Genomic DNA, 26,011 nt, shown 5'->3' with positions numbered 1-26,011 from the left:
GTCATCAGTGGGAACACATATTTCCACATATTTGGCTAGGAAGGCTCGGTTGGAGAGGGGTCTGTGTACAGAAAATCTTGCTGGGCTCAACCTTGTTGCCTCCTTGCTATCTCTATGAGGAAGGTCGGTGACCTGAGGATAGCTCTGGCTTGGAACAATGACCACCAAATAATGCTCTTAGCTGAAACGTATTGTAGTTATTATTATTATTATTATTATTATTATTATTATTATTATTATTTGGTTAGGGTCCTCTGTAGCCCAGCCTGGCCTTAAACTAAACAGCTATAAGATGACCTTGAATTTCTGATTCTTCTGCTTCACCACTTATCAACTGAGCTACAATCCCAATCCCACAAACTTCTTTTTTTTTTTTACCCATAGGTGGCTTCAACAAGGAAGTGAACCGAACTCAAATAGGGAAGGCTTGGCTCCACTGAGCTCCTGGGTCTGAGCCTGTGTACTAGCACTGTACACAGAATACCCACCTGAGCACCTTGATATGTCACTTATTAGCCTGGCTGTACTTATGAGATTGTCACCTGAGAATGAAGCCAATTCTTTTTTAGTCAAGGTCTCATACTGGCAACTAAAAGAATTTTATTAGAAAATATTAGAAAGCACATGTTTGATTGTGGTTTGAATGGGTGGGGAACCTCTATCAATGTGCTCCCCAAAGTGCTAAAGGATGTAAGCATGGGGAACGGGGAGGGGTAGATGAGGAATTCACCATGTCTGGGTATCTACCCCTACGCCCCAGAAAATGAGTTGCTTTACTTAATCACCAATGCAAGAAAAAAAATAGCTAGAATGCATTTGAGGTTCAAAGTTTAGAAGTGAGGCTGCAGGCGTCCTTTTGGCAATGCTTTCGAAGAACTGCATCCATTCAAGTGCAATGTTTGTAAATTCACACTGAGCAAGGAAGGCAGGGAAGGGAAGGGGAGGGGAGGAGAATAAAAAGGAGGACAGGGGAGGAACATGTTCAAACTTTTCCTGTCAAGAAAACAAAAATGAAAAAAAATCTTAATGAAGTCCCACTTTTTGTATGTGTGCCCAAGAATTTTTTTATTATTTATTTATTTTTTTTGTGTTAAATATTTTTTAATTTTTTAAACTTTTATTAATTACACTTTATTCATTTTGTATCCCCCCATAAACCCCTCCTTCCTCCTCTCCTAATCCCACCTACTTTTCCCTTTCTTCATGAATGATCCTCCCCAAGTCCACTGATAGGGGAGGTCTCCATTTCCTTCCTTCTGATCTTAGTCTGTTAGGTCTCATCAGGAGTGGCTGCATTGTCTTCCTCTGTGGCCTGAGATCAAAGAGCAGGCCAATCAGTTTATGTTAGAAGCAGTCCCTCTTCCCATTACTATGGAACCCACTTGGACACTAACTGTCATGGGCTACATCTGTGCAGGAGTTCTAGGTTATCTCCATGCATGATACTTGGTTGGAGTATGAGTCTCTGGAAAGACCCTGGTATTCAAATTTTCTCATTCTGTTGCTCTCCTTGTGGAGTTTCTGTCCTCTCCAGATCTTACTATTTCCCACTTCTTTCATAAGATTCCATGTACTCTGCCCAACATGGGCCATAAGTCTCAGCATCTGCTTTGATAGTCTGCAGGGCAGAGCCTTTTAGAGGGCCTCTGTGGAAGGTTCCTAACTTGTTTCCTGTTTTCTTCTTCTTCTGATGTCCATCCTCTTTGCCTTACAGGATAGGGATTGAGCATTTTAGTCAGGATCCTCCCTCTTGATTAGTTTCTTTAGATGTACAGATTTTAGTAGGTTTATCCTATATTATATGTCTATATGAGTGAGTATATACCGTGTGCCAAGAATTTTTAAGTTGTGTTTATGTGTACATTCCTTTCATCATATTTACATATATACTCTAAATGCTTGCTGAATAATGGTGTTTCAATGTTTTTCCCACATTTCAACTGAATTATTTTTGGGCACTAAATCTAAACTAAATCTAATTCTTATCAATATTTGGAGGTTTTACTTGTTTTGAATATGTGGTTTTATTTTTTTAGTTAACAGTGTGTACACAGTCTCTTACACCTGAGTCATCATATTTGGATCTCTAACAAAATAATGAAGAACAGTAAATAGTACTAATAATGTTAATGACTAAAATGAAAGTAACAGAGTGCATTTTACAATGATCTCAGATGTTCTTTTCAGACAGGACATTTTATGATGAAAATTTTTTCATGAGGCACAAATGCCTGTTAAGCTTAAGGCTTGTTTATAACATTCTCTTGAAAAAAAGGTTCAAGATGCATCCTGAAGTCATAACATCAAATTATGTACAGAGAGGACATAATCACCATTGCAGATATGGTCTCCTAGGGATAAGTATGGTAGGATTAAAAGCCCAGGACACTTTCTTAGGATATGACTTCTCATAAAACCTAATGAAAAAAAATGATTCTTCCCAGAAAATGAACATGTACATAAAACCAACTACATACAAAGCAGGTACAGAGTAAATGTCAGGAGAAGGATCAGGTTAAAAACTAACACCAAATAAGTATCACTGTTGCTGTATCTGGAATTTCTACTTTATTTGGAATGCAGAGACAAGAAGACTGTTAACCCCTGTATTTAAGAAAGTGCATCTGCATAAAGAAAAGCAATGTTTCACTTCTCCTCTTCCTTTTTTTCTCCTCCCCTTTCTTCTCCTTCCTTACCTTCTATATGTGAAGCAAATGTTCTACCTCTGAGTTGTATTCCTGCTTTCTGTACAAAACAGGCAGAAACAGATAGTCTTTAGATATAATAAACCCAGATGCTAAAGCTCACTAAAGCTTAGAGGAAGTAACTTATTATGGGATAAATTAAAGAGAACACAGAGAAGGCAACAGGGATAGAGGAGGCTGTCCTAGTAACAGCAGTAACAGAACAAGATAAAAAGACTTGAGGAAAAGTTTTTTACAGATGGCACAATGGCTGGCATTAACAAATAAGATGCTACATGCTCCCATCCTTTAGGTGGGAATTCTGTAGTACTATGAGATTATGAAGATTTTGTTAAAGGAATTTACTGTTTAATAGGTTATTTGTCCTTCCACAGAAGGACAAATTGTGAATTAGGTACCCAATACTGTGCTAAGTCCTAAACACAAAAATGATTGATGTAAACACCACTCTTTCTCTATAAGCTTACAGTCTTGTGGGGTAATCCACCATAAACAAACCCAGAGACCATGCATAGAAATGTTTACATCACTATAAATTACACCATGAAACCTAAAGGAAAGCAAGAGGGACCTAACACCCCAGAAATGATAAAGAGCATACACATTCAAAGGCTGAGAGATGAGAACATTTTAGTTCAATAGGGGAAATGAAAGAAGGTGAATTTGTTTGAAGTATACTAGGGAAGAAGAAAGGAATGATAATGATGATGATGATGATGATGATGATGATGATGATGATGATGATGATAATAATAATAATAATGACAAAAGATTAAAGAGGGATGATAGCCATCCCTCTCTGTTGCTGCTTTTCTTTTCATCCTTGCACCCTCTCATGTGCCTCTGTGCCCTCTAGTGGTGATGGGAGGCAACTTCTCCATCATTTCTCTCTGGAACTGTTGCAGAGCCTGCAGGGCTGGTGGCTCCCAGGGAGAGTCCATGTTGGGGAGGCTTGGGCAGGTGACTCCAGGAAGTGACCATGCTTCCTCAGCATTGTTCCAGGTGGAACTCGGAACCCTGGTTGCCAGGTAACCAGAAGCCAGTAGCAGCAACAGCTGCCTGGACAGACCAGCTGGTCCAGAGGAGCTGGAGAGATGAATCTGTTCTTCTGCTTCCAGACTTCCAGGGTCTCAGGTCTCTTGGAAGTCAGCGGTGGTCGCCTGGGCTGCTGCTGGAGACATATGGTGCGCTCACTGACACGTTTCTGGCCTGTTCCCCACCGGGAGACCAAGGTAACCACGGCCTCTATGTGGTGGGGGAGCTTTCTGGTCCACTCTCACCCCCTATCCACCGTGGTCGCGGCCTGGGCAAGTGTTCCTATTGGGTCACTGAGGAACACTTTTCAAGCCCGCTTTGGTGTAGGCAAAGAAGTCATTGGTGCCCCTCGGGGTTTGCACACTTCACGCCTACCTCCTGCCTTCCAGCATGGTATCCCCATTGCTCAGCAATGATGGCGTGAACTTCGTGGAGCAGATGATCCCCTATTTGCCCACCACTCTTTCTGGCCCTTTATCCAAAGTTTGCGACCACAGGAGTGTTTCTGGACCTGATCCTGAAAAGGCAGTTGAGCGGCTCCACCAGGGAGGCAGCCCTCAGTCCTCCTCCTGCTGTTTCCTAGGGCCTGTGCCCACACAGAACCGGGACGATGGAGTTGCAGCAGCCTAGGTGCCGGGCCTAGCCCTTTAAAGTGACATGTCCATACATGGCAATTGGGACAGAGGTGGGGCTCTAGCAGGTGCCATTCACCTTCCCCAGGGAATGTCAGACACCACCCTTTCTCATGCCCTGAGCGTCCTTTCCCCGTTTGTGTAAAGGATTCTGGACCCCATTTGCAGTGTTTGTTATGGATGGAGCCCCTAGCACCCCCGTACCCCACCCTGGAAGATTATAATAGTTCCTTCTAGATGTCTGGGTGGGTTGGGGACACAGGGCCTTAGGGGTAACACCCCCGTGGACTGTCACAGGTAGAGATCCTTCAGGTCAGACTGTGATGGGGACCAGCAGACAACGATGTGAGTGAGCTTGGGATGGAGGGGGAGGTGAGCGGGGAGGGACGTTTGAGGCCAGGGTGGAGGGCCAATTTTGGCCAGGAGCCTCACCTTTGGGGTTCTCTCCCTAGGGACTGTCCCACCAGGCTCCTGGGTTTTGAACAGCAGAGGGAGGGACAGGAAAGGAAGGATACCAATGCCTGCCCCCCGCAGCAGCGAAACTAGGCCAGGCTCCCAACCCTGTGTCCCTCTGCCCTGCTCTCACCCACAGTGCCATCTTCTCGTTCTTGTCCCAGTGGCTGCAGAAATTCCCCCAGGATTTCTCTGGAGCCCCGGAACTGGCCATTGTGAGGTGGCTGCTGGACTATGCGGGACCTCCAGTCTTGCCAGAACCTGGACCAGTGCAACCTCCAGCTTTAGTATCAGAGGACACACAGTCCCTTGTGGACTTGGAGAGTGAGCTACTGTTTCTCTCCAATGTGGTGCACTTGGGGGCACCTGATCCTGTGTACTCACTGCCCAAGGTAGACATATAGTTGGTACAATCACCGACTGAGCACACCCAGCGCCTATTCCCATTAGAGAAAAGATTGCCTTAATTTTGTATATTTTTAAATTGCTGTTTTTCACTGTTGCATTATTGTTATTGGTTTCATATTATTATTAAAAAGGTGTTGCTTACTCATCTTAAGTGATATATTTGGAGATGGGGCCTCCCCATTTGCCCACAGTGGTTGGAGCCATTCCTGGGTTGTGTTCCTGACTAAGCCAAGAGGTATGGAGCCTGTTTTTGTCGAGAGTTTCCTGTGAATTGGGCATGTGCATCCATCTATAGACGATGCTGCCAGGTGTGTAGTTGGTGCCCAGGGGGTCTACTGGGATAGATTGAGTCCCAGAGAGAAAGCCCAACAGAGTCAGCACTTGACAGCAGACTTTTGGGGCCACAGCTGGGTCTAGGGCTAAGATCTGAGGTCAAGGACCAGGACCAGTACCAAGATCCAGCTTTTTGGGCACTATCCCTGAGGGGGGGGGACCTATAATTTGATATATAGAGTACATTTTGGTGGATCATTTAAATACATGATATGTCTACATAGCACGCCTGTTTTAGAACTCAATCTTTGGAGCTGGGCATGGTGGCACACACCTGAAATTCCAGCACTCAGGAAGGAAGCGGCCTGAATTGAGTCCAGCCAGGTCTATAAAGTGACTGTAGGACATCCAAGCTAACACCAAATAAATTCTGTCTAAACAAACAAACAAATATAGAAACTAATGAACAAACCCAAAGAGAACTCACTCTGTGGACCAAGCTGACCACAGTCTCAGAAAGATTAGCTTACCATGGACTCCCAGGTCTAGGATGACAGGGATGCACCTCTGAGCCAAGCTAAGATATTTTTAATGACCTATTCTTGAATCAAGGAATGAAAGGATAAAATAAGATGTACAAAGCTACCATTTTTCTTTTAATGAACAGTAATAAGTCTTCAATATCTACATTTATTTACAATTGCAAATCATTTCTGATGTTGTCAATAGGTGAGTTTTCTCCTTTACTTTAATTTCATACATTGAAAAATGTTTGAGTACGTATCTGCCAGTGAGAGGACAACTTATTGCTGTTTGCTATCTGTTTGCATCCCATATATGAGTTTTCAACATGAAAAAACCAAGGAGTCTTTTGACCAGTGAAAAAACTGGCCCTTATTTAGGTTTAAAAATGATTTATGTATGTGCTGGTGTGTGAATTTGTATATACAAGTGCCCAAGTATAGAAATATTAGAAAAATCTATAGGAGTAATATGGGCTACCCAGAAATTGAGTTCAAATTATCAGGCTCAGAAACAACCAACTATTCCCACTGAGACAGTTCTCTGATATTCACTTATAGAACTGAGACAGTGTCATGAGCAAGTCTTTACTCCTAAGACTGAACAAACATATTCCAAAACACAAAAGGATTATATAATTTTAATTTGGAAATAGCATTTATTATTCAAATTATTTCATGTTATTCCATCCTTATATAACAATAAGTTTATAATCTGGATAGAAGACAATATTTTACTGATGTAATATTTCATTTAAGGTTATTTGAGTATCAATGAAATCAGTGGAGAATGTCTGTGGTAAGCAAAACTGGCAACATGACTTTGAATATCATATAACAATGACCAAAATAAGCACCACAAACCTGTCACCCGGTCTTCACACATCTGTCATGGCCTAAGAACCCATAATAACATTACACACCATAACATCCTTTTTTGAAATAAATATAATTGCTGTTACATTATTTAGCACCTCTAGCTAATTCATTCAGAAGGCAGTACTTCAACATTAGGTGCCATATAGTAACTAAAGGGAACATGAAGAAGAATGGAACTTCAAACTGTACACACACACACACACACACACACACACATATATATATATACAGTCATACATTCATACACACTATTAAGCATTTTAACATTAATGTTGGTAAAAATAGAACACATTGGGGAACATCTTCCACCCTTGGACGTGTACTCAGATGGCTGACACATGATAATCAAGATTTCAAATGTAGCTTTGCCTAATTACTGACATCCAAATCAGGCTTGAAAACAAACATCTTAGAGGAATTTGTGAAAATGAAAAAAAAATCACCACACTTTCTCAGAGACCCTTCATTGAAAAGCATGATCACACTCTACCTAATATTAATAAGCAATGGATTATATAGATGATGGGAATTCCATTCTATACTTTGCAGGAGAAAAATACCTATCACCAAGTAGAAATGCATTATATCAACAACAGCCACAGAAATAATATCAGAAAGACCTAATAAGCTTCTGTGATTGGATTTGATACGCATACAGCAAACTTCAATACCTACACCAATGTTTCAAAATATAGCACACAAACCACAATTGGTGACCTCCTCCATTACATTATAAGTGAACATGGTAAATAATTTACTTCCTCCAAAGCTATGATGAAAAACAGATCAAAAAATGTTTCTTTTCGTGATTAAATTCTTAGGGTGTACAGATTTTAGTATGTTTATCCTGTATTATATGTCTAATACCCACTTATGAGTGAGTGTATACCCTGTGTGTCTTTATGCTCCTGGGATAAGTCACTCAGGATGATATTTTCTAGATCCCACCATTTGCCTGCCAATTTCATGACTTCCTTATTTTTAAATGCTGAGTAGTATTCCATTGTGTAAATGTACCACAATTTCTGTAACTATTCCTCAACTGAGGAGCATCTGGGTTGTTTCCAGATTCTGGCTATTACAAATAAAGCAGCTACAAACATGGTTGAGCAAATGTCCTTGTTTTATACTTGAGCATATTTTGGACATGTGCTGGATCTTGAGGTAGCGCTATTCCTAATTTTCTGAGAAAGTGCCAGATTGATTTCCAAAGTGGTTGTGCAAGTTTACATTCCCACCAGCAGTGGAGGAGGGTTCTGCTTTCTGCACATCCTCTCCAGCATGTGTTGTCACTTGAGTTTTTTATTTTATTCATTCTGATGGGTGTAATGTGAAATCTCTGGGTCATTTTGATTTGCATTTTCTTCTGATAACTAAGAAAGACTTTTGAGGGGACAGGAGTTCCACAAGGAAAGCAACAGATGAAAAACTACTGAGCACAGGGATCTTTTCTGAGCCTGATACTCCAACTGAGGAACATGCATGGAAATAACCTAGAACCCCTACAACCCCTGCCCAGATGTATTCCATGGCAGCTCAGTCTCCAACTGAGATCCCTAGTAATGTGAACAGGAACTGTCTCTGACATGAACTCAGTGTCTGGCTCTTTGATCACCTCCCCCTCAGGGGGGTGCAGCCTTACCAGGCCACAGAGTAAGACAATGCAGCCAGTCCTGATGAGACCTGATAGGCTAGGATCAAATGGAAGTGGAGGAGGACCTCCCTATCAGTGGACTTGGGGTTGGGAATGGGAGGAAGTTTGGAAGGATGGTTAAAGAGAGGAAGAAGGATGGGGTTACCACATGGATACAAAGTGAATAAACTGTAATTTATAAAATCATAAATAAATTTTTTAAAAAGTGAAGAAAGGAAATTATCTTTCATCATTAGAATGTTTTTGTTTACATCCTAGGATGTTTTTTTTTTTTGAAAGAGATTCTCTGAATGGCTTTGACTGACCTGTCGTGCTTTCTAGACCAAGCAAGCCTTGAACTAACACAGATCCATCTCCCTCTGCCAGTCATAATGCTGGTGTTAGAAGCATTTGCTACCAGTCCAGGCTTTGATTTTTCTTTTAATTTAATATTTAATTTAATTTAATGTGTTTTAATTTTGAGGCATGGTGTCTCAGTGCATCGTTGCCAGTCCACGATTCTCTTTGTAAACCAGGCTGACCTTGAACTCACAGAGACCCACCTTCATCTGTCTCCAAAGTGCTGGGACAAAGGATGTGTACCACCATGCCTAACAAGACTTTCTTATAGCCAAGGCACACTATGTGATTTCAGACATATCTAGTCGTGTGGGTGCAAAGGAACCTGTTTTTTTAGACAAGGTTTCTCTCTGTAGCCATGATGTCCTGGACTTGTTTTGTGGACCCCAGTGACATTGAACTCATACAGCAGCATGTTTGTGTCTCCTGGAGAGATGGGATTAGAGACATGTGCCAACATGCCTGGCTCAGTTTTTTTTGTTGTTGTTGTTTTAATCTTATTTTTCTTTAAGACTGGGTTTCATTGTGTAGGCCTGTCTATCCTGGACTCTCTTTGCCAACCAGACAGACATTGAACTCACAGAGATTGGTCTGTGTCTGCCTCTCATGTGCCTGTATTAAAAGCTTGTGCAAGCACACCTGGCAGGACCTTAGACTTTTAAGAATTTGTTTAAGGGAGGGATTCATATATCCTAATCTTTTTTAAAAAGTTTCTGAGTGTGTGAATGAGGGGACCTCTGATTATTATTATCAGTGTGTGTGTCTGTGGGTGCATAGATGTTAAATCAGTCATTGCTGCCTTTCTCACAGTCCTTCTCAGAGCAGAGCTTTTATTCTCATGACTAAGAAATTTTATTTTATATTTTTAGAAAAAAAAATCTCTCAGCCTTCCTGTTTGTGTGAGGGTGTGATATACCCTGGATCTGGATTCACAGATAGTGGTAGGTGTTAGGGATTGAACCTAGGTTCACCTCGAAGAGTAGACACTGCTTTATCCACTGTTCATTATGTAATTTTAAAAATATAGTACAATCACTGTCAAACAAAATGGTACAATTCATCAGATAGTGAAATTTTTGCAGTGAATAAAATTCAGAGACGCTCCTCCCACTGTCTGTAGGAATGCTGGGATGACAGGCGTTTGCCGCCTCATCCATCTTTTTTTTTTAATATTTGAAAGAGAATTAATATCTGTGTCTGACTCCCAATGACGTAATTAAAGGAGACCCAAGGACTCCTTCTCCAGCTACCAGGGCCTGGGCCTTTATTACTGTATGTAGTAGCAGCAGCAGCAGAAGCAGAAACAGCAGCTAAGTGTGTTAACTACGGGACATGGGGCGGGGCGGTGACATCACAAAGCTTCTGACCAATCGTGATGCTAGAATCAGTATGGCGTGGCAGGGAGATTTACATACACCCCGACCAGGGGAAAGGCTCTGTGGGCTTTGAGGACGACGTTATGCCACAGCGGCCATCAGCATGGTGAAGAGGCTTACTGGGCCTACTGCTGGGCTACTCGCCTAACCACCCGAGAGTTAAGCCCAGGAACGCCAACATGTGATGGTGGGTCCAGCACGCGGGGTGTTCTGGGATTTGTAGGCGGTACCCTGGCAACGGTGTATGCGGGAGAAGGCATCGCGCGACCGGACGCCATTTTTGTAGTTCTCAGATACAGTCCCAGAAGTCTTTGCTCCGAAGCCATGTTTGTAGTTCTCAGGCAGGTGGGTCTCTGCCGCGATGCATCTTGGGACTGTTGGTACTTCACTGACCAGTGAGCGCTCCCAAGTGGGAAACCAATGACAATGGTTGGTCTGTGACTAGAAGCTTTGTATTTACGAACCTGTGTCCGAGGCCAGGGAGATTCTGGGAAGTGTAAGGGGGTGGGGGAGGGGACTCAGAGCCTCCGAGCCCTGAAGTCTCTGCTCTCTGCAGGGCAGATTCGAAAACAAAGCCGGAAGGGGTGGGACTTCCGCAATCGGTGCGCCAGTACCTTTGCGGGTTTTTCCAGGTCAGCATCTTTATGCAAGCTCTTCGCCAGAACTCCACAATCAGGAGGTTGCGGGATTCCCAGTCCACCGCCCGCCTGCCTAGAGTCCTCGAGCGACTCGTGCGTGGGGCCGACCACAGGCAGGGGGATGGCGGGAAGAGAGAGGCACAAGCCTCTCCCACTCTACCTGCGTGCATCCTGGGGAAATGGGTTTACCCCTGCCAGGGCTGAGGTTGTACACGACCTTGTAAAGGGTGTTCTGGCGCCCTCTGCTGTCTTGCAGGTGCCCGAGCAGGCAGGACACTGTAAATAACGCTTAGGGAGTTAGGGGCTGAGTAGGAAAATTGCTCTGTGCTTAGTGGTTAGGGTGCTGGGTACACAGTACATAAGAATCCTGCCACCTCTGCTGACCTGAAGGCATACACACATGGGCAAAGAGAAAAAGGAGGAGGTGGAGGAGGAAGGAAGGAAAGAAAGAAGAAAGATCGATCAGTCTGTGATTTTTTTTTTCAAAAAAACTCCCACCTATTTGAAACTTGGGTAATATTTGGTTTTAATTTGCTGAACTTGAACCAGAATACATAGGAAAATGTTCACGTTCTCTATAGTTATATAAATAATTGATGTTTTTCCTCATGGCAAATAACATTTTCAACTAGAAGGAAGTTGTTGAACATGGCAAAGCAGCACATTGTATTTAGAGTCTGTATCAAATTAGAATGATTTGATGAACTTTCAGAGGAAGCTTCACATATTCAAAGACAAGAACCATCCCTTGCTTAAAGCATTTTCTCAAGGCACCTAGACTTACCCAGTACCCAGGAGATTCTTACTTCCATAAATCCTGGATTGACAATTTTGATTGCTCGCATCCAGCTTTGCTTTGTAGAAATTGTAATCCATACCCAGAACATATTTCTATGAAGATTAATCTAGAAGAAATGGCTGTAATGATCAATTCTGAGCCCAGCCATTCTATATGGAATGTAGTGTATGCAGAGGCCTATACCGTCCATGAAATGCTTTTGAGGAAATAAAAAAAATTGGATCTAAATAAGACAAAAACAAGGGTGGACTTCTACCATGGTTGGTAAGCCTCACCCATAAGCAAGAGAAGCACCAGGATCTTACATTATTGGTAAGTTATTTACTGTGGTCAAGCCAATAAAACATTTTCATCTTATAATTAAAAGTATAAGTTCAAATGGAAAAGGGAACTATTACAATGTATGCATGTATGAATATAATTATCTTACATGATTTTGAGACTGAAAGCACCAATTTCAAGACATTAAATTTGAATATATTTCAACAAATGTTTCTCCAATGTGAGATAAAATTCTGTAAGTTGTAAGTGTAATCATTGCAAAAATATAGCAAGTTCAGTAACAATTTTTTTTTATATTTCATGGAATATGTCCAACACCATAAGATATAAACAAGGGGATCATATCCAAAGTAGCCATTTCACCAAAATTACAATCTATATATATGACACAAGACATAAGAAGATCCCTTTGTGGACAATAAATACTCTGTCCTAGAGTCAACAGTAACTGAAAAGTAATTTGCTTTCAAATTTTAATTTAGTATTTTGTATTATTTAGTATTAGTAAAGTAAGATGAAGTTGAAACCAAAACTGCTTCCATTATGAAATTTTGGAATACAGACAGTGCTCTTGAGCCTGGGACGTATTTCATTGTATTGGTGATAAATGTAATATGAGGATCTTAAACAAACAATATATAAACTTAGGACTCATTTACACTTAACAAGCCTTGGAGATCACCTCCAAATAGGGTATCATCAAGAATATTGTTGAGCAAGTCTCTTCAAGATCTCTTCATTCAGTCAATGATAGGTAAATACAAGATGAACTCTGAATCTTTAGTGTACTGTGTAACTTAGTGTTATGGGAATAAGTAATATTTGACATAGATATTGACATAGTCTATAATCATGGCTTCTAGTCATAATATGTTCGGTAAGTTAATATGTCTCTTGTTCAGATAACTGTATACCTATACAGAAGTTCTTTAATAACATGAGTTATGAATTAGTTATCACAGTATTAGGTTTAGTTACTAATTTTCAGGAGTTGATTTTTTGTTATCAGGATAATACTGGTGTCTTACCAAAATATAGAAGTGTTTCTTCCTTTTCCCTTCTGTGGAATACTTTAAGGAGTATTGCAGTGAGTTCTTTGAGAATTTTGTAGAATTCATGCTGAATCTAAACCTATGCTTGCTTTCTTTTATTTATTTTTTCTTTTTATTTGAAAAATTTAAATTACTTTTTCTATTTTGGTTGTTATATGTCTGTTTAAATAATTTACTTCATTTAATAATTTACTTCATTTACTTGATTTAATCTTGTTAGATTTTATACATGTAGAACTCTACCAATTTATATTTTACATTTGAATGTTTATTTGAAAGAAGAGTTAAAATATGAACCTATGATTCCTGTTTTCCTCAATGCATGCTATAGTGTCTGTTATATCGAAATTGATGCAGTTGACACGGAATTAATAGAGAGAAGACAGGTATTTCCAGAAGCAGGATTTTTCTCACAGTCAGAACACTGATGTGCTAGTCTTTTGAGGGAAGAAGTGGAGAATCTGTGCTGTAGTACTAGGGGCTGGGGATTTTAAGTGGCTTGATATGCTGGAGGACATATTGTGGGGTTTCAGTGTATAAATTTCTGGACTTAGTTCTGCCTCTGCGGTTTCATTCAGGAATTGTGAGTGCTGGCAGTTATTCTTGAGTGTGGGGTAGTTTTTAAGCAAGCATTTTCCAGCCTGATATTTTTTCTTTGTTATTGTTTCTAATGCTATGCTCAAAAACTGTGTGTGTTTGTTTTTGTGTGTGTGTAATAACAATGAAAAAAGACATCACAATTTTGCAAATGAACAAGGAGGAGTATATGAGAGTGTTTCAAAGGAGGAATGAGAAGGGTAATGATGAAATTACGTTATGCTTGAAATAACATTGTAATTGATAAAATAAAAAAATAATAAAAACAACAAATAAAATCACTGTAATTGATGTATTAAATTTTGAATGCAGCAAAATTCTAATTGTTTTGTCTAAATGTTTTGTCTAACAATCTTTGCCACTTTGTTGTAGGATTGGGTCTCTTACTACTGAGGTTTTACTGAAAGATGTTTATAAATTCCCATTATTTTGTTCATTTTGGTGTTTCCTTAGTTTTTTTAAAATTGATTATTATTGGTTACTTTCATTCCTGTATTTAACTATAAGTACAATCACTTAGAATATTTAGTTTTCTTTTCTTTTTTTAACTTTTATTAATTACACTTTATTATTTTATTATTATTTTATTATTTTGTATCCCCCCATACGCACCTCCCTCCTCCCCTCCCGGCCCCACCCTCCCCCCCTTCTGCATGCATACCCCTCCCCAAGTCCACTGATAGGGGAGGTCCTCCTCTCCTTCTTTCTGATCTTAGTCTTATATAAAGAAATGTTCATTCTTGAAAACATACATATAGTTAGCATTGTAAAAAATAAGCAGTTTGTATTTCAATATATATATATATATATCACACATGAAGTAACAATGAAGAAAGAAGTCTTTGATTTGAAGGTGAGTATGTGTGTGGGGGTATGTGGGAAGGCCTGGAGGGAGAAAAAAAGGAAGGAAGAAATTTTGTGATGAAACCATAGACTCAAAATAATTGATAAATTTTAATATCCAGAAGTAAATACTGAGGGTGAAAAGACTGTGGCACATGAATTCAGGGTCAGAGACTGATATTTGTATCTTTCTGTATACCTAAACTTAGTTTGAGCATCTTGATGAGGAAGTCAAAAGTAGTTTTATTTAGGTGTTAACCCCCAGTCTCCTTACTTGGAGCCTGGTGCTTTACCATTTGAGCCACTTAAGGCTTTTTGGTCTCCCTCCCACCAAAATTACTCTTTCCCTAATGTTGTTATTGCTTAACAACAGGTGGTCTTAATTAGACTGACAAAGTGCTTCAGGCTTGTTTACTCAGACACTTTCTTCAGGACACTATGGGCTCACTGGCCATCCTCTGTCCTCTCTCTGAGGTAGGCTCCCAGGGCTGGTAGAGGTTTAGAGTCCCATTGTCCTTCTGTGAATGATGAATGAGAAATGGAGAGGAAAGAAAGAGGTCTCAGGCATACACACTCACTGAAACATTTCAAACAAATTCCCACGAGCTTACATATTATAATGATGATGGTGTTGGTTTTAGCTAGCAGTTCCTCTGCATAAACTGCAGCAAATTTAGGCTGCCTTTGGGAGAAGATCTTCCCTGTTCACCAGTTATGGCTGGCTCCCACATACAATCACATAGACAAATGATCAGATATATAAACCTGTACATATTTATGCACATATTCCATGGATGATGCAAAAGAGGAGCACCTTACAGGCAGCAATTGACATACACTCATTTAACATGTACAAAAGCAGACATATTTCATGCAAACACATCAATACACATATTTATATATTTACAACTCATGGATGAAGCAACTTCCAAGGGGCTTCAGTCCTGCTTATGGCTTGGTCTTAGCTTTTTTTTATTTCTGAGACAAAGGAATAAATTCATAATCAAAAAAGTAATTGATTACAGATAAAGAGGAATTAAAAACTGTAACAGGTTACATGTATTTTCATTAAAACTAAATATTTTGTATTTGTGTATCCATTATAGAATTTCATGGCGAGTTCAGAATGACAAAGGTTGACAGGGGTTAAAAGTTAACAGGGTCCAAGAGATTAGAAGAAGATATGTGTCTGCTCAATTAGGACTGACCTGGCTACACATTATCCAGCTATCTCTTAATTTGTAGTGAGTTCAGGGCCAAAATTTTATCTGTCTTCCATTCCAAGATACAAAGTGAATTTAGACTGACAGTATTTTATGCCATAAGCTGACAAGGCATAGGAATTACAGTGAAACAATTCGTATATATTGACATCAAGTTTTGTATTTAATTTAGTCATTTCTTGGTTGCCCCATTATAATTTGCATTTTTAGAAGTGTAAACTTGCCTATATTTTTGCTGTATACAAGAATGAATGGAGCTATCCCTAGAGTGAGAGCTTATCTGAAGCCACAATTAGTCTCAAGCCCTTCTCTTAGTGAGGCTTATGGAGAACCACAAAAGTATTTATTGCAGCCATAAAACTGTAAAATTGTTTTAGAAGTTCTAAGCAAGTTAACTTCTACAATTGTTTGAATCAAATCAGAAATTATATAATCAGGAATTAATTCATCTGAATAGCAGCACATCTTCCTAAACCCTAGGAATTTTATTCAATAAAAATGGGTAAAAACCCAGAAAGTGAGTGTTCATGCCAAGCCTGAATTTTTTTAATTTAATTTAATTTTATTAATTACACTTTATTCACTTTATATCCCCCCATAAATCCCTCCCTCCTCCCCTCCCAGTCCTACCCTCCCTCCTCCTTCTTTACCCATGCCCCTCCCCAAGTCCACTGATAAGGGAGGTCCTCCTCTCCTTCCTTCTGACCTTAGTCTATCAGATCACATCAGGAGTGGCTGCATTGTCATCTTCTGTTTCCTGGTAAGGCTGGTTCCCTCCTCAGGGGGAGGTGATCAAAGAGCAGGCCAATCAGATTATGTCAGAGTCAGTCCCTCTTCCCATTACTATGGAACCTACTTGGACACTAAACTGCCCTGGGCTACATCTGTGCAGGGGTTCTAGGTTATCTCCATGCCTGGTACTTGGTTGGAGTATGAGTCTCTGGGGAGACCCCTGTGTTCAAATTTTCTGGTTCTGTTGCTCTCCTTGTGGGGTTCCTGTCCTCTCCAGGTCTTACTATTTCCCATTTCTTACATAAGATTCCATGCACTCTGCCCAACAGTTGGCCGTAAGTCTCAGTGTCTGCTTTGATAGTCTGCAGGGCAGAGCCTTTCAGAGGCCCTCTGTGGCAGGTTTCTAGGTTGTTTCCTGTTTTCTTCTTCTTCTGATGTCCATCCTGTTTGCCTTTTGGGATGGGGATTGAGCATTTTAGTCAGGATCCTCTCTCTTAATTAGTTTCTTTTGATGTACAGCTTCTAGTAGGTTTATCCTATGTTATATGTCTATATGAGTGAGTATATACCGTGTGTGTCTTTCTACTTCTGGGACAGCTCACTCAGGACGATCCTTTCCAAGTCCCACCATTTACCTGCAAATTTCATGGTTTCCTTGTTTTACATTGCACAGTAATACTCCATTGTGTGCATGTACCACAATTTCTGTATCCATTCTTCAGTTGAGGGGCATCTGGGTTATTTCCAGCTTCTGACTATTACAAATAAAGCTGCTACAAACATGGTTGAGCAAATGTCCTTATTGTGTACTTGAGCCTCTTTTGGATATATGCCTAGTAGTGGTATGGCTGGATCTTGAGGAAGCACTATTCCTAGTTGTCTAAGAAATCGGCAGCTGGATTTCCAGAGTGGTTGTACAAGTTTACATTTCTACCAGCAGTGGAGGAGGGTTCCCCTTTCTCCACAACCTCTCCAGCATGTGTTGTCACTTTAGTTTTTCATCTTGGCCATTCTGATGGGTGTAAGGTGAATTCTCAAGGTCGTTTTGATTTGCATTTCCCTAATAGCTAATGACGTTGAACATTTCTTTAAGTGTTTCTCTGCCATTTGATATTCCTCTACAGAGAGTTCTCTGTTTAGCTCTGCTCCACATTTTTTAAATTGGATTACTTGGTTTGCTGCTTTTCAGCTTCTTTAGTTCTTTATATATACTGGATATTAGCCCTCTGTCAGATAAAGGGTTGGTGAAGATTCTTTCCCAATGTGTCTCCTAACATGACCTTGCCTCTCCACTCAACTCCCACTTTTCCTTATAGTTGAACCAACTGCATTGATTGTTCCTGGTACTTGAGGATAGCATGGGAGGTTCTGATTGGGCTTTCAGTCATTTACAGGCTGTTACAATGGATAATAAAGTTAGATATGCCCCTCTTAGTCTTGTCTCTGGTGTTTGATTCCCAGGATTCTGCGTGGGCCCTGTTGCCACTCATTCCAGTTCCCCATGGTTCCTGATTTCCATATTTATGTAAATACTGGCAATCAGGACTAGTTATTTGCAAGACCAGCAAAACCTCTTCTCTGCTGAGCCAACTCTCATGCCCTATGTTGCCTATTTTTGATCACCATTTACATTGCTGATGCTTTCATCTGTTATTTGTAACTGTTTAAATATAGATTTCATTTTAGGAAGATCATATCAATGCTATAATTTAAAGTGAGGCAATTCAAGTTTCTAGATGATATGTACATAATTAGAGGGAATGAATAGCTTGTGTAGAAAATTGAGCAAAGAGCTGTCAGTTCTTTGATTTGATTGATTAATTTTTGTTTGTTTGATTAATTTTTGGTAGAGTATTCTGTGCCCCTGACTATTCTGGAACTCATTGCATAGACCAGGCTACCATCCAACTCTATGAGATATACCTGCCTCTGCCTCCTGAGGGTTGTTGGAATTAAAGGCATGACAAAATACACCCAGCTTACCCCATTGTTTTTATACTTAGGAACTGTTCATACAATTTCTCTGAGGTGGGCTAAGCACAGTTGATCTGTTTAATTGTCTCCCCTTCTTTATGTCTATTAATTAGCGTTTCTCTTACAAGGCTACATCATGTTTTTGAATTTTTTAATTTATTTTTATTAATTACAGTTTATTCATTTTGTATCCCCCTTGTAGTTCCCTCCCACCTCCCCTCCTAACCCCACCCTCCCTCCATCTCTCCCAGCAGTGCCCCTTCCCCAGTCCACTGATAAGGGATGTCCACCTCCCCTTCCCTCTGATTCTAGTCTATAAGGACTCGTCAGGAGTGGCTGCAGTGTATTCCTCTGTGGCCTGGTAAGGCTAGGTGTGGGGAACACACCTGCAAGGTAAGCACTCAGGAGGCAGAGGCAGGAGGATCACATTTCCAAAACTTTTTAAAGATTTTTTTTACTATTTATACAACATTTGCCTGCACACTTGATCTCTGTATAGATGCTTGTGAGCCACCATGTGGTTGCTTGGAATTGAACTCATGGCCTTTGGAAGAATATCGAGTAGTGCTCTTAACCTCTGAGCCACCTCTCCAGCATCATCCAAAAACATTAAGAAGGAATTTAAGGTATTAATTTGTTCATGGTGCTTTTTTTCTTTCCTACTTTCTTTCTTCTGATTTATTAGTTTATCTATCTATCTATCTATCTATCTATCTATCTATCTATCTATCTATTTACTTATTTTACAGTGTTCTGCCTGCATGTACCACTGCAAGCCATAAGAGGGCATGAGATCTCACTATAGATGGTTGTGAGCCACCATGTGGTTGCTGGGAATTGAAGTCAGGACCTTTACAAGAGCAGCCAATGCTCTTAACATCTGAGCTACCTCTCTAGCCCTGGTCTCACTTTTCTTTACTTCATGTTACTTAAATTTTCTAAAACATAAATGATGTGTTACAAACATATTTTTTTTCAAGGAAGAAAATGAAAAGATGATTAACAGATGTCTTAATGATTCTTTACTATGATCACACATAAGTTTGAATACTGTCGAGTATATCTCAACAGTTTATATCACCATGTGGTGAATCAAATTTATCATTGTGTTTTCAGGATGGTGTTTCTTACTCATGACCACTAGGAGGCTGTATGCTGCCTTAGCTGAGCTAATTGGATGGTGAGTAAATTGTGCCTTTTCATCAGGAGGTGGGGAGGCCAACCTTGAACTTGTGATCCTCCTGTCTCAGCCTTCTGAATGCTGGGGTTCAAAGCTTGGGCCACTAAAGTAAGAATACTGAAGCAGATGGTATATTTATCTGTTTGTGATGATTATCACCTTTTAAGATTTCCAAACTTGGGGAGAATGTCCTGCTTCAATGGCTGTAAAGGCCTGAATGATCATGGCTGCATCACACTGTTGTGAGACTCTAATCTTGCATATATACCACAGGCAAACCAAGGAGACCAACACCAGAAGGCCTGCTAACACTCCCATGCCCGCCCATTCCTTCCATAAATAAAAAGCTAAAATGATATGCTCAGGATGCGAGGCTAAGCACTGCACTCAGGGTCAGCCGCTTTGGACCCAGAGAAGAGCATGTCTGATTGCATGCGGGTTGATGCCCCAGGTCCCGCCTCTGAGAAAAAGGTATCGGACGGGTCTGATGCTCTTTGGGTGGATGACACCTAAATGAACATCTGTACAAAGTCCCAATTTATTTCTAAGATCAGAGATCAGACCTCTACTCTTGCCTGATGCGTCTAAAACAAAAAGGGGGAACTGTAGAGAGCTGCGGAATGCTATGCCTTAAAGATGGAGCTGGTTTCCGCCTTCCACCTTCCCGATGGTGAGTGCTCTCTGTCACGAACAACTCCACATTTGGCTAAAGCCGAGGATCTGGCTTGCTTCCATGTATGTGGACCTATGCATTGCCCCCGTGGCACGCCTGGATTGGCTACCCAGAGGCTATTTAAGCTGTGGGCTGGCTTTCCCCGGGGTCCGAGGATTGTTCAAGGTTCCTGAATAAACTGCATTGAAAAAAAAAAAGATTTCCAAACTTGATATGTTTAATATGTCTCACACATTTAATAAGATATTAAAATGTATCACTCTGCCATGTCAGGCAACCCCTAACCAACTGAAATTCCAATTCCAGGGAATCCACTATCCTCTTCTATCCTCCAGGGACACACACACACACATGAACAAATGTGTCTTTTAAAAAGTAAATGTGTAATCGGCATCACAACCAGAAAAGCACATTTTGAAGAGATGTAGCTGAGAAGCACCGTGATAATGTGACCTTAATGTGCAGAATATTTCCTCAAGTGTTTCATACCATTCTTCTTCAGTAGAAGGTGTTCACATGTTCTCTATACAAAATAAAAATAGAACCCTGTGTCTCCCCCTAGCCCTTGCCCCATGGGTCTTCTGTAGTTTCTCCTGCCATCTTTGACTTCTTTTGTTTTCAACCCATTAAGAATTTCTTATAATGGAGATTTAAATATTGAAATAAAATCAAGATTTAAATCTTTCTTCCATCTGCCATTTTTTCTATTAACTCTACTGTGTGCCTTCCTTGTGAAAGGAACCCTGCAAACTGCCTGCAGGCATGGCTCTGATGTTTGGTTTAATATTAATATTAATAATATTTTGAATTTTTTGGACAAGGTTTCTCTGTGTATCCCTGGCTGTCTTGGACTTGCTCTGTACACCAGGCTGGCCTCAAACTTAGAAACATCTTCTTGCCTCTGCCTCTCCAGTGCTGGGATTAAAGTTCTGTGCCACCATGCTTGGCAGCATGCTCTTATAGCCTGGTTAAAGTCATACTATGTAACTTAGAACATGTCTAGACATGTGAGTGTGATGAGCTGGCAGGGGATGCAAGCCCTTGTTTTTGGAGACAGGGTTTCTCTGTGTCGTCTTTCATGTCCTGGACTTGCTTTACAAACCTGGATGTCCTGGAACTGACACCTGCCTCTGCTTGCCCCACTGATGGTCACAGGTGTGTGACACCACACCTGGCTTCTTGTTATAATCATTAAAAATGATTTATAATCTCTGTGTATGTGTCTGCCTTTTTGAGACCAGCCCTGTTTTGACTAGGAGAGTTGGCACTCTATAACAGAAAGGAGTCAAGTCTGCCTACCCTAAGCACAAGGTACTCTACTCTCAACCGCTGAGTCAGTGAGGGTGTGGGCCCTATAGCTTGTAATAAAAAGATCCTCATGTGTTCTGCAATGGATTCAACTCCTGGTGGTCTTTTGTGGTCTCATGAACTGAGCACACCTGAGGTAGTCACACGAAGTATTTCTACTATAAGAACAGCCATAAATTCTCTCAGTTATACCTTACAAAAGTGGGTTATGGCAGAGCATAGAAAACTCAGCTATGGGCCTCCAGTGCCATCAGGTAAAATTCTTAACACTGGGTCTGGTAGAAGTTTGTGTTACAGTTAGCACAACCGTACAGGTATTCCTCAGTCCTAGTAGAGTAGGTCCACCAAAGAGGCTGGCAAAGAATGGCCAATAAGGGCTAAAGATGGCCCAACACAAATCGTTATTAGGCTCTGGACATACCAACATCATCACATCACTGCAGATGAAGCAGCAGCAGCACCAGATAATCAAGATATGTCTTAGAATTCTGGGACCATCAACAAAGGGTCAAGGCTTAGTAATCTACACAATGACTGGAACCCACAGCAGTGATAACAAAGACCAACAGAGCTGTGCCAAAGCGATAACCAGAGGACCCTAAAAGGTGTGGCAGATCACTTGTTTGGGGAAGTGGCTTTATCTCATGGACACACACTTTCCTATTTCATGAAGAGGAAATTGTTAGGCTCCAGTTTTCCAGAAATCATTAAAATGATTTACATGTCTATTGTAATTAATAAAACAGCAAAGAAAGAACATGTGGGATACATGTGGGTGCAGAGATACAGATGTCCATTCACAAAGAAATACCATAAAAGCATGAAACCAGAAGCCATAATGTACACAAAGGAACAGTATATAAATATATGTGTGTGTGTGTGTATGTAGGCAGAAGTGTGTGTATATATATATATATATATATATATATATATGTTTATATATGTGTGTGTGTGTGTGTGTGTTTATATACATATAAAGCATTGACAAACCACAAGTATACCCTTGAGCTTTTCTGTTGCCATCTGTTGCTGTTCATGGGACCTAGGATTTTAGTCTGGTTTGTTGCCCCAATGAGACTCTCTTGGAAAAAACTAAGTGTTTCATTTATTATCATTAGTAGTAGTAGTATTTAAAGAGATAAAGAGTGTTCTTTTTGGAGTGAAACTTTATTTATGATTCGTGGTGTAGTTCTTTTTATTATAGAAGATTTGTTTATTATTTGTATAGTATTCTGTCTGCATGCCAGAGGAAGTCGCCAAGTCTTACTATAGATGATTATGAGCTGCCACGTGGATGCTGGGAATCGAACTCCAAACCTTTGAAAGAACAGCTGGTGCTCTTAAGCTTTGTGCCATCACTCCAGCTCCCTTAATTTTTATTTTTCTTTATTCATTTTACATCCCTGTCGTAGACCCCTTCCTCCTCTCTTCCCAGGCCTACCCTCCCTGTTTCTCCTATCACCCCTCACCTGGCTCCTCAGAGAATGGGATCCGCCAACCCCAAGTCCACCCATGTCAGCATATCAAGTCACATCAGGACTGAGAGCATCCTCTTCCCCTGTGGCCTGGTGAGGTAGCCCTGAAAGGGGAAAGTGATAGAAAAGATAGCTTGTGGGTCAGGGTGCATTCTTATGTGTGTTGGTCCTGAAGTGTTTACAAGGCATTGTTACCCTCCTGTCCTTCATCCCCTCTGGCACTTACACTCTAGACACAAGAGTACCTTGAGCCCTTAGGGGTGAGAGTTTGCTGGAGACATCTCATTTACGGTGGGATGGTTCAAGGCCTCTCTCTCTCTGCAGGTCGACTGGACATGGGCCTCTTTATTTGTTCCCATCTGCTGCAGGAGGAAGTTCCCAATGATGTCCAAAGAAGGCACAGATCTGTGACTATGGCTGTTCTCCTTTAGAGTAACTGTAGCATTTAGATTTCTCTTATATTCCTGGCATGTGTAGACTCAGGCTCCTGGGTACCCAAGCAGTATTGGATCGAGGTTCCTTCTCATGGTGTGGGCCTCCTGAAACCCAACCAGATATTAGTTGGTCACTTCCATGATGTTTGTACAACAAGTGCACCAGCAAATCTTGTAGGCATGTCACCATTGGAGAGCAAAGGCTGCATGGCTGGGTTGGTGTGGACCTTTCTCTTCCGGTGGCACTCAGTGAATGTTCCAGTATCATGAACAGTAGTCCAAAGGAGGTGAAGGTTCTAGGTAGGTGCCTGCTAGGATTCTCTGTGTCCAATGAACGGAGGTGTTGTTCTCAGCAATAGAATCTTACAATCACGTTTGGGAGAGCAGAAGAGGGTGGACTCAAGTTAGGTGGTTCCCAGGCCCTGTTTTGATCTAGCATAGAATCCTCCTGAGTTCCAACCCCACAGGACTCGAGGAGGAGGCCGGCTCTGGAGACACTCCTTGCTCTGTTCTTATTAAATTGAAATAAATACATAGTATTAAATTAATTACAGCATCTATGTAAAGCTCGTTATTAAGTGATACATGCTTGCCACGAGAGGGCACCACATCCCTTGACAGATGACGCTGTGATCCGTGGGGATAGAACCAGGCACCTAGGGAAGAGAGAGGGATTCTCTGCTTCAGAGAGTCCCCTGGCTTTTGGGATGACAGGCATGAGACACTGAGTCCGGTGATTTGTTTCTTTCTTTATTTTTTTTAGATTCATTCATTCATTCATCATTCATTCATTCTCCAGCATTATGCCTGTGTACTATAAGAAGGCACCAGATCTCATTATAGATGGTTGTGAGCCACCATGTGGTTGCTGGGAATTGAACTCAGGACCTTTGGAAGAGCAGTCAGCTCTGTTAACCTTTGAGCCATCTTTCCAGCCTCCAGCTTCTTTTTTAATCTTTAAAACAGATTTATTATCTGTGTGAGTGCCTTTTTGCCTTCCAGAGACCAGCTCTGTTTTGACTGGGAGAGTCAAAATGACTAAAAAGGGGGGCAGAGACCCCAGAATCCCTTCTCCAGGGACCAGGGACCAGCCGGACCATGTCAGATCAGGAGAAATCAAAGGGCACATTTTTCCTTCGCACAAATGAGACTTCCAGCATCCGGGCCTGTTTACTCCCGAAAGCAGATAGGCGGGGCGATGGCATCAGGAATCCCGAATCCCTGAAAGCTCTGGATCCTGAAGACAGTCAGTGGTGAAGGATGGGGACATTTACATGACACTGGGAACCAGGGGAAACTCTGTGTGCAATGTGGCAACTGGAAAGGGCTTTTCAGGATATTTCTGGGTCCCCTGTATGTTTTCAGGGTTGATTGTTTGGTGTTGAATAACTAACTGATTTTATGCTCTTTCCTGGAAAGATTTTTTTTTCTCACACTCTCAGCTTTTATTAGTTCCCTACATATTTTTTTTTTTTTACATAGGATTAAAGACAACGGTTTCTTCCTGGACCACTTTTGCATGCCTATTGGCGTTTTCCATTTTTCACTTCATGTTTGTGCAGGTACATTGGTAAGCCTTTTTTTCTTTTTCTTTTTTTTTTTAATATTGGTTCATCTTATGGGTGTAGCTTCTGGTATTATTAGGAGACACACTACCAGAACATACTCTGATCCTCTGCCTTATATAATTTTTCATCATCTGTTCTGCATAATCTCTGAGTCTTAGATCTGGGAATTGTTTTGTAGATTTATCAGGTGTGAGTGTGATTCTGCCTTGTGATTGGTTGTGTTTTTCAGTCATGATTGCTGTTGCAAAGAAAAGCTTCTTCTGACAGTGGTGAACTATACTTATCTGTGTTCATTATTAAAAATATTTAGGTTGTAACATGTAACATATTCATGCATGGACTTACATGTATTATAGGGATTTTATGTAGATAAATTCCCAGTATGATTGCTTAAAACCCTTTCACAAATATTTACTGTTATTTGTTCTGCTTCCTTCTTTCATATTTATCCACTTTGATAATTAGGGGACCTTCCCCACATTATCCCAATCAGATCAATTGTACCTGCCATTTTATTGCTTGCCCAACATTTTTTCTTGTTTCTACATGGTGATACTCACATCTGAAAAAGGGGATCTAGATGCCCCAGTATAGAGAATGAGAGATATTTGTCTTCTGGATATGGGTTACCTAAATTATAATTTTTCTACTTACAACTAATTTTGTGTATGATATTTATCATGTTAAACATATTTATAATTTTCCATTTCCTACCTATTGTGAACACAATAGCAATGAAGGTGACTGAGCAAGTATTTCTAGAGTGGGGTGCTGAATCTAGGAAAGGAGAGCAGGGCCAGGTAGTAGATTTATTTTTTTTCTTTTAGAAAATTCTCTACTCTGATTTTTGGAATGGCTGAACTGTTTAAAAGACCCTCCCCCTTTCCAGAGATCTATTTTCATGCCTGTTCTATAGAAGAATCTCAAATACCACCAAAAGCCCTGTTATACTCCCAAA

The sequence above is a fragment of the Meriones unguiculatus genome (genome assembly GCF_030254825.1).
Source record: "Meriones unguiculatus strain TT.TT164.6M chromosome 13 unlocalized genomic scaffold, Bangor_MerUng_6.1 Chr13_unordered_Scaffold_34, whole genome shotgun sequence".
Lineage (NCBI taxonomy): Eukaryota > Metazoa > Chordata > Mammalia > Rodentia > Muridae > Meriones > Meriones unguiculatus.
This window is presented reverse-complemented; position numbering follows the sequence as displayed.